Consider the following 15,004-nt stretch of genomic DNA (forward strand, 5'->3'; position numbering starts at 1 on the left):
AAATGAACAGTACCTGATTTAAATATATGAGTGTCACAGCAAAGGGTCTGAATACTTAGGACCATGTGATATTTCAGTTTTTCTTTTTTAATAAATCTGCAAAAATGTCAACAATTCTGTGTTTTTCTGGCAATATGGGATGCTGTGTGTACATTAATGAGGAAAAAAATGAACTTAAATGATTTTAGAAAATGGCTGCAATATAACAAAGAGTGAAAAATTTAAGGGGGTCTGAATACTTTCCGTCCCCACTGTACTCCTGACTACATCACATTGTAAACATCTAAACAGATACCCTTGGTTCAGAAATCTTTCTCAGCACCCATGGGTGCTCAACCCCTGCAGCTCTCTATCTGCGGCTCTGTTCTGTTGCATATACAATATAACAGTTCTTTTTTATTCATTCTGCTCTTGCTTTTGGTTTATGTTGTGTTTTCAAGTCACATATGCATGCAAATCTAACTAAAATATATACATATGGCCAAACTGGGCAGTAGGGCTGAATTTCATTATTAATGTTGTTTTAAGAGGTTGGATGATGATCACACACTGCAGTACCTGGTGTAGACAACTGATAGAAAATTTCTATTTGCATATGTCACTCGAGCTAAAGTTTCTCACTGATTTCCATGACAGTTGGTGGGTGGGTGTGTGAAACACCCAGCAATAGCCCAAGCAAGTTTGTCCTGCACATGCAGTAAACAAATACAGTTTAATGCAGGAGGGCTTTGTACAGCAAGTCCATAGCATAAAACAAACCAAACATGTGCTCATCCGAGCCACTAACTAAACTTAAAGGAGACGTACAGCCAATGCTCGTTTGGCTGTACTTCTCCTGTGGATCACAGAAGTGCAGTTCGTTCTGCACTTCTGTGACCCATTTTCAGCAGACAGCTGGCTGAAGCCTGCTGTCGGCTGAAGTCACAGAGAAGATCGGGCAAGATCACGACGATGAAGTTAGGATCCGCCCACGTGCTGGACCATCACCCAGCTCAGCCTCTCAGCAAGCCGCTGAGAGGCTGAGCTGGCCGTTCCCGCCCCCTCCACAGCCTGGCACTCCAGTGAGCGAGTGGAGGGGCAGAGCAGAGAGGCGGTTACTGGCAGACACCAGCTCTCTGCTCAGGGAGCCCTGGGAACTGAGCGATTGGTGGTGTTTGATCGCTCGGTTCTTAGTCTTAGAGCCAACGGGGGCACAGATGCAGACCGATGCTTCATCCACCTAGGAAAGTACGATTCTGAAAAAAAAGCCATACTCTCTTTTAAGTCATTCCTAAACAATATAACGTCCCCCCAATGGATTCCCCCAAAAAACAAGTCTACCGTGTGTAGCTAGATGCTGGGCCAGTGGCGTAGCATGGGTTGCCAGCACCTGGGGCAAGGCGGCAAGTCATTTGCGCCCCCTAACCTGCAGACTTTTAGCACTCCCCGAGTCCCTTCAAATACAATAGTACTGACCTATCTGATTCCTATACTGACCACTACACTAACCTACTTGATTTCAACACTGACCAACCTGATTCCTTTACTGACCATTACACACTACACTGACCGTGACCACTATACTATACTGTCCACTACACTAAGACCTACACTGACCACTATACTACACTGTCCACTACACTACACTGTCCACTACACTACACTGACCACTATACTATACTGTCCACTACACTGACCACTATATTGTCTACTACACTGTCCACTACACTACACTGACCACTACACTGAGAACTACACTGACCACTATACTGTCCACTGCACTGTGAACTACACTGACCACTATACTGTCCACTACACTACACTGACCACTATACTATACTGACCCCTACACTGAGAACTACACTGACCACTATACTGTCCACTACACTGACCACTATACTGTCCACTACACTGAGAACTACACTGACTACTACACTGTCCACTACACTACACTGTCCACTATACTATACTGTCCACTACACTGTCCACTATACTATACTGTCCACTACACTGTCCACTACAATACACTGTCCACTATACTATACTGTCCACTACACTACACTGACCACTATACTACACTGAAAACGACACTGACCACTATACTGAGAACTACACTGACCACTATACTATACTGACCCCTACACTGAGAACTACACTGACCACTATACTATACTGTCCACTACACTGAGAACTAGGGCTGAAACAACTAATCGATTAATCGACAACTAATCGATTATGAAATTAATCGATTACTATTTTCATAATCGATTAATCGGCCAGTAACATAATGGGGTTAAAAATAATAAAATTAGCCCTTTTATAGTACAAAAAAGAGCAAATAATCGCTACTGTAAATATTACTTTCACAGTTCTACAGTAAAAAAATGAACCCCTTACAGTAGTGATTTGCTTTTTTTGTACTATAAAGGGCTCATTTGAGTTTTCTTTAACCCCATTATGTTACTAAACGTCTTAGACCTGGTTCACATCTTTGTGTTTTTTATGGGACACGTTCATATCTATGCTTTTTTTCAGCCGCTGCGTATTTGGAAAGGGTCAAGGACTTTTTTTTTTTTTTTTTTTTAACGCAAAACGGTGCTTTTTTGGTTCAATATACTTCAATGGAGAAGCTGCAGAAAAGCATGTAATGCGTTTTTGCAGCAATTTGTATTTTTTAATCTGCCCAACAACAAATTGGCCAAAAAACTGTATTTCTCTTCTAATAGTGTATACAGTATATCTCCTCTAATAGTGTATATACAGTATATCTCTTCTGTCTGTTATTCTCAGAGTGGATTCAATATTTTGCTCCCTAACCATATAGTTGGTTGTTTATATTTACCACTGCATAGAGATATTTAAGAATAAATTGCTTTTTTTTTTAAAACTTTAAATATTAACTAAATAAACACCACACTTTTTTTTAAGGTTATTAACCGATTAATCGATTAATCGAAACAATAATCGAGCAACTAATCGATTATGAAAATAATCGTTAATTGCAGCCCTACTGAGAACTACACTGACCACTACACTGTCCACTATACTATACTGACCCCTACACTGAGAACTACACTGACTACTATACTGTCCACTACACTGACCACTATACTATACTGTACACTACACTGAAAACTACACTGTCCACTACACTATACTGTACACTATACTGTACACTATACTACACTGTCCACTACACTGAGAACTACACTGACCAATATTCTGTCCACTACACTGAGAACTACACTGACCAATATACTGTCCACTACACTGACCACTATACTGTCCACTACACAGAGAACTACTCTGACCACTATACTGTCCACTACACTGACCACCATACTATACTGTCCACTACACTATACTGACCACTACACTGACCACCATACTACACTACACTGACCACTATACTACACTGTCCACTAAACTGACCACCATACTACACTACACTGACCACCATACTACACTACACTGACTGCTATACTGTCCACTATACTACACTGACCACCATACTACACTACACTGACCACCATACTACACTGACCACTATACTATACTGTCCACTACACTGACCTCTATACTATACTGTCCACTACACTGAGAACTACACTGACCACTATACTGTCCACTACACTGACCACTATACTATACTGACCCCTACACTGAGAACTACACTGACCACTATACTGACCACTATACTGTCCACTACACTGAGAACTACACTGACCACTATACTGTCCACTACACTGAGAACTACACTGACCACTATACTGTCCACTACACTCTCCACCATACTACACTACACTGACCACCATACTACACTACACTGACCGCTATACTGTCCACTATACTACACTGTCCACTACACTGACCACCATACTACACTACACTGACCACTACACTGACCACTATACTGTCCACTATACTACACTGTCCACTACACTGACCACCATACTACACTACACTACACTGACCACCATACTACACTAACTGACCACTATACTACACTAACTGACCACCATACTACACTACACTGAACCACCATACTACACTAACTGACCACTATACTACACTAACTGACCACCATACTACACTACACTGAACCACCATACTACACTAACTGACCACCATACTACACTAACTGACCACCATACTACACTACACTGAACCACTATACTACACTAACTGACCAGCATACTACACTACACTGAACCACTATACTACACTAACTGACCACCATACTACACTACACTGAACCACTATACTACACTAACTGACCACCATACTACACTAACTGACTTTCTCTCTCTCTCTCTCCGCCCCCCCGGGGGCCAGTAACATGACTCTCACGAGGAAGTCTCACTCACCTTTGTGTCTGGCTGGCCTGCATCAGTCCAGGGGAGGAGAAGACAGCGGTGGCTCACATTGCTTCTCTCCCCCGCTGCCATGTTGTCTGGTGCAGCGCACTGTGATAGGGCATATGGGGGTCATGTGCGGAGGCGGGACTTCAGGAGCGATCGCCGACAGGCCAGCTCTATGACTCACGTGACCCCCATACTCCCAATCACAGGGCGCCGGACACTGAACATGGCGGCCGGAGTGCGGAGGACACAGGAATTTAAAATTAGGAGGAGGCAGCCAGTGACACATACTGGCGCCCCCCTAAATGTCGTGCCCGGGGCCACGGCACCCCCTGCACCCCAACGCTACACAACTATGCTGGGCTACAGCAATATGGAGAAGGAGATATTACCATTTATTTTACCCTTCCTCGACTGAAATACTGATGTTATGCTATTCTCTTCTGGCCAGCAGAGGGAGAGGTAAAGCCATGCAAGCACATAGACTTCTATTCAGAGCACTGAGAATCCTGGGAGTTGTAGACTGAGATGGCAGCCATATAATGGGATGAATGGACTCCTCATACTACAAATCTTAATAGCCACTTTGCAGTAGGAGGATTGGAAAGATTATTCTGCCTGAGAAAATTCTACTTCTTGGTACAAAGCGAGTAAGAGAGAGAGCACCTCTGTATAGATATTCTCTTGCCAGCAAAAGACTGTACCAGCGGATATCCGAGCCTGAGACTGGGAGCAAGCACACCTGGGGGTAGCGCAGCACCACCCACATCACAGCATTTGCACCACTGCAGCAGGGAGACTAGAGCTCCCACCTACCCTCTGCCTTCCACTGCTGATCACTGGAGGCATTTAGGGAGAGACTAAAGGGCCCCTCCTCCTCTACAATGAGAGGTCACTGCAGCATCCCAGGGCATGGTGAGAGGGGTATTCACCCATTGCTGATACTGCTAGTAGAGAACCACTTAAAGCAGGACACGAAGTGTACCCAATTTATACCGCACCCATACTGCATTCTTTACTGCACTTATTCCAAACCTAGACTGCACCTATACCAAACTTTATTGCATCTGAACCACATCTAACTTGCACCTATGCTGAAACGATACCATACTTATACTGTGACCTATGCTGTATGGAGGTTAACTAGGACTGTGATTAAGTGCACCGATGCTCTGGGCAGTGCATACCCAGTCAGTCTAGGACTAGCATTGTCACCATAAATGTGCTCTGCAGTATAGCTCCAGCACTTGATAGATTAAACTGTACTATTGCTCACTGCTGCACTTGAGGTGGCCTTGCTACTGTTTATGCTGATCTAGACGCCAAATGTTTTCCCTTGCCTAGTCTTTACTGTTAATCACTTTACTGTATGCTAAATCGTGTTATTACCATTGTTAATCCATTTTATGTTTGCCTAGTTATCAACCATATCGGGTGACAATATATTAAAGTGTTACTAATCCCTTAAAGGACCCTGCATTCACTATATCTTGTCTCCCACATTACAAAGAATATGTAAATGCAATTATGTTAGTAAATATAAACTGCTAAATACCTTTTCTCATCAGCTTTATATAGCAGTCTTATGACTTCTATGAGTGTCTGGTTAAAGCTTGTAGGAGGAGTTTTCATTCTATTCTGACTGTCCTATGAAGCTGCGGGACCCCTGACCCTCTGTCTGGACAGTGCTGATTAGCCCTGTGCCAATGACATGCACCCTCCCAAGAAAAAAAAAAAACTCTCTAGCAATGCACACCGAACTGAGCATGTGCAGAGTGCCTCCAAGTCTCTGTACTATCAGGAGATGGATTGGGAACTGTGGCAGAAGGGGAGGATCAAAGAAGGCAGGATTGAACAGCCTTTTTACACAGTGCAGAGGATCAACCCCTTAGGTTCCACAGAGAGTATAACAAGCATGCTTTACTGCATATACACACTGATATTACTGTTGTGGTAACACTTTAAGTTTGCTTTACTACCTGGTTTGGTGCCTGTTTTCTTTGATATAACCCAAATACTTAAGTAATACTTAATACCTAACAGTAGTTGGGTATTAAGTATCACTTTCATTGATTTTCTGTGATATTGTATGTTTGTACCCTCAACCCGGTGAGTTGAGTGTACAAGGGGGTTAAGTAAGATAAAGGCCCTGGGACCCAAGTAGTTAAATAATGAGAAAAACAGCAAAGCATGTTTTCTCTATACGAGTCCTATTGTGCCTCTCAATATATAAATATCCCATGGTATCCCATTGAATTCTTCTCTGATGGGTTTCCTTCAAGTGCTAAATCAAAGGCAAATCTATTATATTGACTGCTAAAAAGGTTTTCATATGAAATGTGAAATGTACCTTACGGCATGATGCGAGCATGTGCAAAGCATAAGCAGCCTGTTACCATTCAATATTTTGCAACTGTAATACTTTGTTTGGCTGTACGTGGAATATTTAATTGCATTTACTTTTATATGAAAAGGGGGAAACAAATGTGTCTGTATATACTGTGTGTATATTTACTGTATGTATATCTATATAAATATCTATATATCTATATCTATATATCTATATATCTATATATCTATATATATATATATATATATATATATATATATATATATATATATATATATATAGATATATAGATATATAGATATATAGATATATATCTATATCTATATCTATATATCTATCTATATATATAGATAGATATATAGATATCTAGATTAGGGCTGCAACTAACGATTATTTTCATAATCGATTAGTTGGCCGATTATTGTTTCGATTAATCGATTAATCGGTTAATAACCTTAAAAAAAAAAAAAAAGTGTGGCGTATAATTTAGTTAATATGTAAAGTTTAAAAAAAAGGCAATTTATTCTTAAATATCTCTATTTAGCGGTAAATATAAATAACTAACTATATGGTTAGGGAGCAAAATATCTAATCCACTCTGAGAATAACAGACAGAAGAGATATACCTATATACTATTAGAGGAGTTATACTGTATAAATTGTTAGAGAAGAGATATACTGTACATACTATTAAAGGGTGAATCTGATAAACATTTTCAGACTCAGAGATCAAATGTCTTCCTTCAAAAAAAAATTTCATTTTGTTCATGTTCATGTTCGTTCGGTTTTCTAATCATTAGTGGGGTCAAGTCGACGTTCATTTTCAACCACAGTGACGGGAAAATTTTGAAATAGAAAACTTCTTGGTCAAAGGAATTTTCAGACAGTGTATGTGGTTTTCGTTCAGAAATTACATTCATTTTAAAAACAGAATGTTAAAAACAAGTGAAAATTTCAAACAACATTCTTTCATTCAGCGAATGTACAAAGATTTTTCGTCTGAATATTCTCATGTGAAAATTAATCCGTGTGGCCAGCATAAGGCTCGGTACACACCTAGGCAGTTTGCTTTTGATCTGTTTCTGCAGTGCTTTTTGCTGTGCGTTTTGATTTGTGCGCACATGATTTTGCGGCGAGTTGCGTTTTTGCTTTTTTTTTGGCCAATTTGTTGTTGGGCAGATTAAAAAACACAAATTGCTGCAAAAACGCATGAAATGCTTTTCTGCAGCTTCTCCATTGAAGTATATTGAACCAAAAGAGCACAGTTTTTGCGTTTAAAAAAAAAGTCCCTGACCCTTTCCAATACACAGTGGCTGAAAAAAGCATAGATGTGAACGTGGGAAACCATGTTAATGAACTGCAGTGCGCTTCTGCAAAAAAGCACCAAAAAACACATAGATGTAAACCAGGTCTAAGACGTTTAGTAACATAATGGGGTTAAAAAAACTAAAATTAGCCCTTTATAGTACAATTAAAAAAAAGCAGATAATCACTACTGTAAGGGGTTCATTTTTTACTGTAGAACCGTGAAAGTAACATCTACAGTAGCGATTATTTGCTCTTTTTGTACTATAAAGGGCTCGTTTTAGTTTTTTTTAACCCCATTATGTTACTGGCCGATTAATCGATTATGAAAATAGTAATCGATTAATTTCATAATCGATTAGTTGTCGATTAATCGATTAGTTGTTTCAGCCCTAATCTAGATATCTAGATATCTATATATCTATATATTTTTTTTTTTTACAAAATTGTTATCTTATTTCTTAATGTACAACTATCTTAGAGAAAAACCTTTGTACTTTATTTTGCCAAATCTAAATGTAGCACTGTCCCCCGAAGGAGCTGCTGTATTTTAATTGGGCCTGTACTCTGCTTCGTTACCCCTTTGATTTCTCTCAGTCCCCCTGACACAGTTGTGGTGTAATATAGTGTGCAGTAAAAACCCTAAAGACAATTTCACAATGTACAATGTAATATACCGTATTTATCGGCGTATAACACGCGCCGGCATATAACACGCACCCCAAGTTTAGGAGGGAATTATAAGGAAAAAAATGTTTTAAGGAAAAAAACTTACATTTAAATACCCATCAATGCAGCCTTGCACAGCGTCCATCTGCATGCTTGTCCGGTGTCATTTGCAGCCTTGCAGTCATTTGCAGCCTTGCAGTCAGCAGCCTTGGTGTCATTTGCAGCCTTGCAGTCATTTGCAGCCTTGCAGTCAGCATACTTGGTGTCATTTGCAGCCTTGCAGTCAGCAGCCTTGGTGTCATTAGCAGCCTTATCAGTGTCCATTTGCAGCCTTTGCAGCTTTGTCAGTGCTGATCTGCAGCTTTCTGTGTCCATTTGCAGCCTTGTTCAGGCTGCAGTTAAACTGCAGTGACTTTTCATTGTCACTGCAGTTTGAAAATGGCGCCGCCGGCGCCGAAATACACAGAGCCGGTCCTCGGCTCTTCTCAGCGGCTCACGTTCACTTTCGGCTCTACTCGTAGTCCTGCCCGGGATGGGCGTGACTGTGAGCGGAGCTATCCGAACCTAGCCGAGTACACTCGGCTAGGTTCGGGCGGCGCTCAAATGAAGCCGAAAGTGGCCGAGAAGAGCCGAGGACTGGCTCTGTGTATTGCGGCGCCATTTTCAAATCGCGGTCGGCGATTTTGAAGCTCAGTCAGCGGGGGATCGCAGGGGATTGGCGTATAACATGCACCCGCGATTTTCCCCTGATTTTAAGGGGAAAAAAGTGCGTGTTATACGCCGATAAATACTGTGCCTTTTTGTCTTTAACTTTGGTCTTCAGTCTCCACTTGGCCAATAACACAGAGGAAACCAACACTCACACAAAATTACTTAAACAAGAACTTTGTTTACTGTATTTACTTTAAAGTAGAACACTACAATAGTTGTACTGTCAGACCAACGTAGTGTGACAGTCAACAGATTTCAACTAACAAAGGTATTATACAGATGTAAAGTGTTTGAATTAACTTGCTAGTAATGTACTAAGGAAAATGGAATAAATGGCAGAGTGAACTGATTTCACTATATGCACTGTCCCATCCTTTGCACGATTTGTAACTATAAGGAGATCAAATACTAATTTAATAAAGTATAGTACAATCTTTAGGGAGCTCCCATTACTTGATATCACATTAACTTTAATATGGCAATGAAATACAAAGCCTTGTGTTTTATTAGACAGTCCTTCTTTTCTTCTTTCTTCTGCTAGCTATTAATAAAGTGAATTTGTAATCCAATGGTTAATGACTCCCGATCAAAGCAAGCTGAATATTGAATCAAAGTTATGGTACAGCAGTACTGCAACTATCTCTGATGCCAATGACACAGTACCAGATCCTCAATGAGATACAGGCCCGGGACTATTTTTAGCTTAGTCTAATCTTTTTGACTTTGCTTGTGGGACTATGGATCCCAGCAACTCTGTATTGTACAGATGAATGTGTAAAAGTGCATCAAGTAAACTTTTGGGCAACAGCCCTCTCACCCAACCAGGTCAGTGTTGTCAGAAAGTTCCACTCTGGTGTACAGGGTCCTGTTTCTGGCCAGCCGGCACCTCTGCGCTGCTCTGCTCCGCACAACGAGATGCTCCGGAACCTCAGATGGCTCTGACAGGCTCCTCCGGATCCTTCCCAGTCTTGCCCCGCCATCAGCCCAGCTCACTGGTGTGTCACCGTATTGCTGTTTGGATTGCTCTTCACATGGAAGTAGGCCATGTGAGACCTCACACAGATCCTCCCAGGCTGGCCATGCGTGTCCAAGAGAGCTAAGATGGCCGCTCCGAGCCCTTTTATAATCTTCCCATAATGCAGTTCTGTTCTCCTGATGTTCATGGGAGTTAATGGGCATTGTGGGTAGGTCAAGTTAATGTCCAATGTAAACAAACAAAACACTTCCTGTCAATTTCTTGAACAATGAAAAATAAAAATATAGTTCTTTCATATTTTTGGCCGCTAGATGGCGCCAGATGCTAAGCTATAACATAACATTAATTATATATCAAAAATGTGACCACTACATAAATGTTAGAAAAGTGGTGGGGTCTGTGTGATACTGGTTACTGAACTGCTTACATCATGACTCACACATGCTCTCTACATTGTCAATTAAAGAAAATACATAATTACATAGACTGATAAGATCCAGGTCCATTAAAGTGGATGTAAATCCAATGTCATCCTCTCTAAACTACTGCCATAGGGGTTATCTATAAGGATATACATGCCTCCTGCATGTATCTTTACCTGTCAAATGTCTCCCCTCTGTCTGTTATTAGACCCGAAAAACTGCATATTCTGTGGGTGGGTCTGTTGTCTGGAGCTCGGTGGGTGGAGTCGTGATGTCAGTAGACTCCCCGCCCACCTCTACACTCCTTGTCAATATGCATTTTCTTTTGTGTATTTCTTACACTGAACCTCTGCTATGATCTCTAACATCCAGTGAAAAGACAGGAAAGTAACCACATGACTTCAGCATGCCAAATCATGCTGAGGTGTGGAACAGCCAATCCTTGCAGAGCTGGAGAAGAAAGGAGTGGGGAAGGGAATTAAAAAATAATGCATGTGTCTTAGGCTAACGCACGAGATGTAAATCACCTGTCACTCACAGCAAGGGGGAGGATTTGACAAAGTTTTTCTCAGTTTGTCAAGAATTGTCTCACTGAACAATAAAAGAGGATTGCTCAGAGATGGATTAACTCTGTGTGGCAAGACTGGGCTCAAATGATAGGAAATCTTATACTCTACGGTATGATAAAAAAAAATTTGGGTTTACATCCACTTTAAGTTAATATAAAACATGATAGACAGCTCTTTTGTGTTTTGAGAAGTGATGTCAGTAAAAATCTAAACAGTTTTCTACACCAATGTGAGCAAAAACCCTGTTAAGCTGCATGCATGAAAATTCAAAACAAAAACCAAAAAAAAACAAAAAAAAAAACCACAAGGTGAGTAGATAGTTCTTGTGGTTGTATTTTGCCAAGGCAGAATAATAGTCACTTTTTATGTTCTGTGTTTAAATTATTTTTATTAATTTTTAGAAAAAAGATTTACAAACACAAAAGTTCTGGACCATCCATACATAATATTATTTCTATAAATAAATTGATTTCCTGCTCTGTCTATTGAAAATCTAAATTGCCAGATTATAGTGCTGAGGCTGTTGGAAAATAAATTGCTTATGCTACAACGAATGAAAACAGATGACATGTTCAAGGTCAAAGTGTGAAATTAAACCTTGATTGGAAAATATATTTGATTAATCCTCTTATTAGATTTTGTCAGGAGACAGATACGCACCCTTATAGGTATGAAGTCATAAATGTTTCCCTATAACAGATTAGTTCCAGATTAAAGCAGAATCCAAGACAGATATAGAAAAGCACCATTTAATGCAGTACACCTTAAATATCACTGTATGTAATTTTAAATGCAAGTAATGTCACTACCAGAAATTGTCTTCACATCAGACCCTTGTAATTCCTTCCACAACAGCATTTAGATTGGGAGAAAGAATCTGAGCCAATCAGGCTCTGTTGCTTGCACATTTGCTGACAAGGACCATGCTGTCAGGGGGAGAAAGTGATGACCTCCTCAATCTGCTATTGCTCATGCATTATCCAATCACAAGCAGGGACCAGTAATTGTCCAAATTATATTGCTTAACTGCAGTAAAGTTAGATCATCCACCAGTCTGCACTGTCTGGCAGGGCCTTATATGTGTCATGATTGGCTGGCCTGGGAAGAATTGGAAATTATGTGGAAGGTAATGTGACAAGTTTCATATATGTTTATTTAGCGGTTTGCCTAGGAAGGGATTTTTCTCCTCTAATAAAGGTACTGTACATGTTCCAATGTTTTTGTTGTCCTAACTATGTACACTATATTACCACAATTATTGGGATGCCTGCCTTTACACGTACATGAACTTTAATGGCATCCCAGTCTTAGTCCGTAGGGTTCAATATTGAGTTGGCCCAACCTTTGCAGTTATAACAGCTTCAACTCTTCTGGGAAGGCTGTCCACAAGTATTAGGAGTGTGTTTATAGGAATGTTTGACCATTCTTCCAGAAGCGCATTTGTGAGGTCAGGCACTGATGTGGATGAGAGGGCCTGGCTCGCAGTCTCTGCTCTAACTCATCCCAAAGGTGTGCTATCGGGTTGAGGTCAGGACTCTGTGCAGGCCAGTCAAGTTCCTCCACCCCAAACTCACTTTTCCATGTCTTTACGGACCCTACTTTGTGCACTGGTGCACAGTCATGTTGGAACAGGAAGGGACCATCCCCAAACTGTTCCCACAAAGTTGGGAGCATGAAACTGTCCAAAATATCTTGGTATGCTGACACCTTAAGAGTTCCCTTCACTGGAACTAAGCCCAACCCCTGAAAAACAACACACCATAATCCCCCTCCACCAAATGATTTCAACCAGTGCACAAACAAGGTCCATAAAGACATGGATGAACAAGTTTGGGGTAGAGAAACTTTATGAACATGGGGGCCCTGGTAGCAGTGGATCAGAATATACTACATTACAGAAGGTCTTCCTCAGTTGGATGGCTTAATTTATGTAAAAGCCCCATCCAGGCAGATGATACAATAAGAGTTACCACTTCACTGATGATTGCTACACCCAGGAGTACAGCCAGAGAGTGAAATCATTTTGGAGTATATTCCTCTTTTTTATACTGCCAAAGCTATTGTTTAAGGGGTGCTATATGTTGGAGGTACTGCCAAACATTATTTTAATGGCAATAATGGGTATAATTATGACATTAGCATTATCTATGAATTGTGAAGAGTTAGTTTTGATAAATGTTCACCTTTGACCATGTTAACCATTGCTCACCTTATCCCTTTATTCTTCCCTCACTCCCTCCTAACATTTCTGTTCTTTTTTTTGTCCAAAAAAATGTTTATGAAAATGTTTTCATGTATGGGCAGTGCCAATATGCAAAATATACAAATACATTTGTGATATTCACCATATAATATCATATAAAAATAACTAGTAGATGCAAAATTTGATGATATAGAAGTCCAAAAGTGACAGAAAGTAAAGTCCCACGATGAAGAAGTCCCACAATGAAAAAGACTTGATCCAGTAATATCATAAATCACGAAAATGTTTCTCAAATGCTGCTCAAGTGACCAATCACCATCAAGTGGATTCAAACCTCACCAGAGCAAATGGCTACCATTACAGCAGCAAGTACGCCTGAGTATGAATGAAATCCAGCAGGGATCATTGTAGCAACTCGTTTCCAGTGGTATCCCCTGTATACTCCCAGCTAAGGATGAATAAAGCTTGCCAAAAGCCCAAAGTAATTTCTCATAGTGTAGTGGGTTTATTAACAGAATGAATAAAGTAGCATAGTACCAGAGCAATGAATCCAGTTAACTCACATGTAAAGCCGCTGCCAACCTAGGATCGCACAGCGGCGTGACATCAGCACCAGAATCTCCGGTGCTGAGGTCACGCTGCTGCACAATCCCAGTTCGGCAGTGGCTTTACATGTGAGTTAACTGGATTCAACACTTTGGTTTTATGCTACTTTCCTTGGCGTCTACGTCTCAACGTGATAAGTAATTTGTTCAGTATCAGTTAATCTATTGTTTGAATGCTTGATTATGGTACTGCAAATTTCACACGTTGGATTAATTCTTCTGACATTTCAGATTCACAAATTTGAAAAATATTAAAGTTTGCTATCATCCCAATAAGAAGCTACAAGTTTACTAATTTTGTTTTTTACGATCTACTTAGACATCCATATCCAGTTTGTGGAAATAATGAATAGTAAATTACACTGTGTACATATATACGTCACACAAGAGAAAAAAATCGTTTTTTTTTCTGTTTTAAATGGTTTGGCTTTAATGTGGTTTGTGTATGAGCATCACATATACTGTATATGTTGTGGCTTCTGCCTATTTATAAATCACAGCATCTGAGAATCTTTTTTCAGTTCAGGACTATGGCTTGTTCAGACCAATACACAGAATCTTATTGTGCCCTCTATTACTAATAGATATTGTTTATATTTGATGTATTTATGTTTATGACTATAGGCTATTCTATCTAACATGATGGGGTTGATTTACTAACGGCAAACAGGCTGTTCACTTTTGAATGTGAATATGCTGTGTGAATAAATTATATAAACGTTTAAATCAAAATAGCAATCAAAACTGTATATCAATATCTAAACTTTCTAAAGACAGGGACAGTTTACTGTCCTTCTGACTTTAGGGGGGCAGACTGTGCCCAGTGGGAGTAGAAAATGCCGATCTTTGGTATT

This window comes from Aquarana catesbeiana, linkage group LG02 (assembly GCF_042186555.1).
Source record: "Aquarana catesbeiana isolate 2022-GZ linkage group LG02, ASM4218655v1, whole genome shotgun sequence".
NCBI classification, from domain to species: Eukaryota; Metazoa; Chordata; class Amphibia; order Anura; family Ranidae; genus Aquarana; species Aquarana catesbeiana.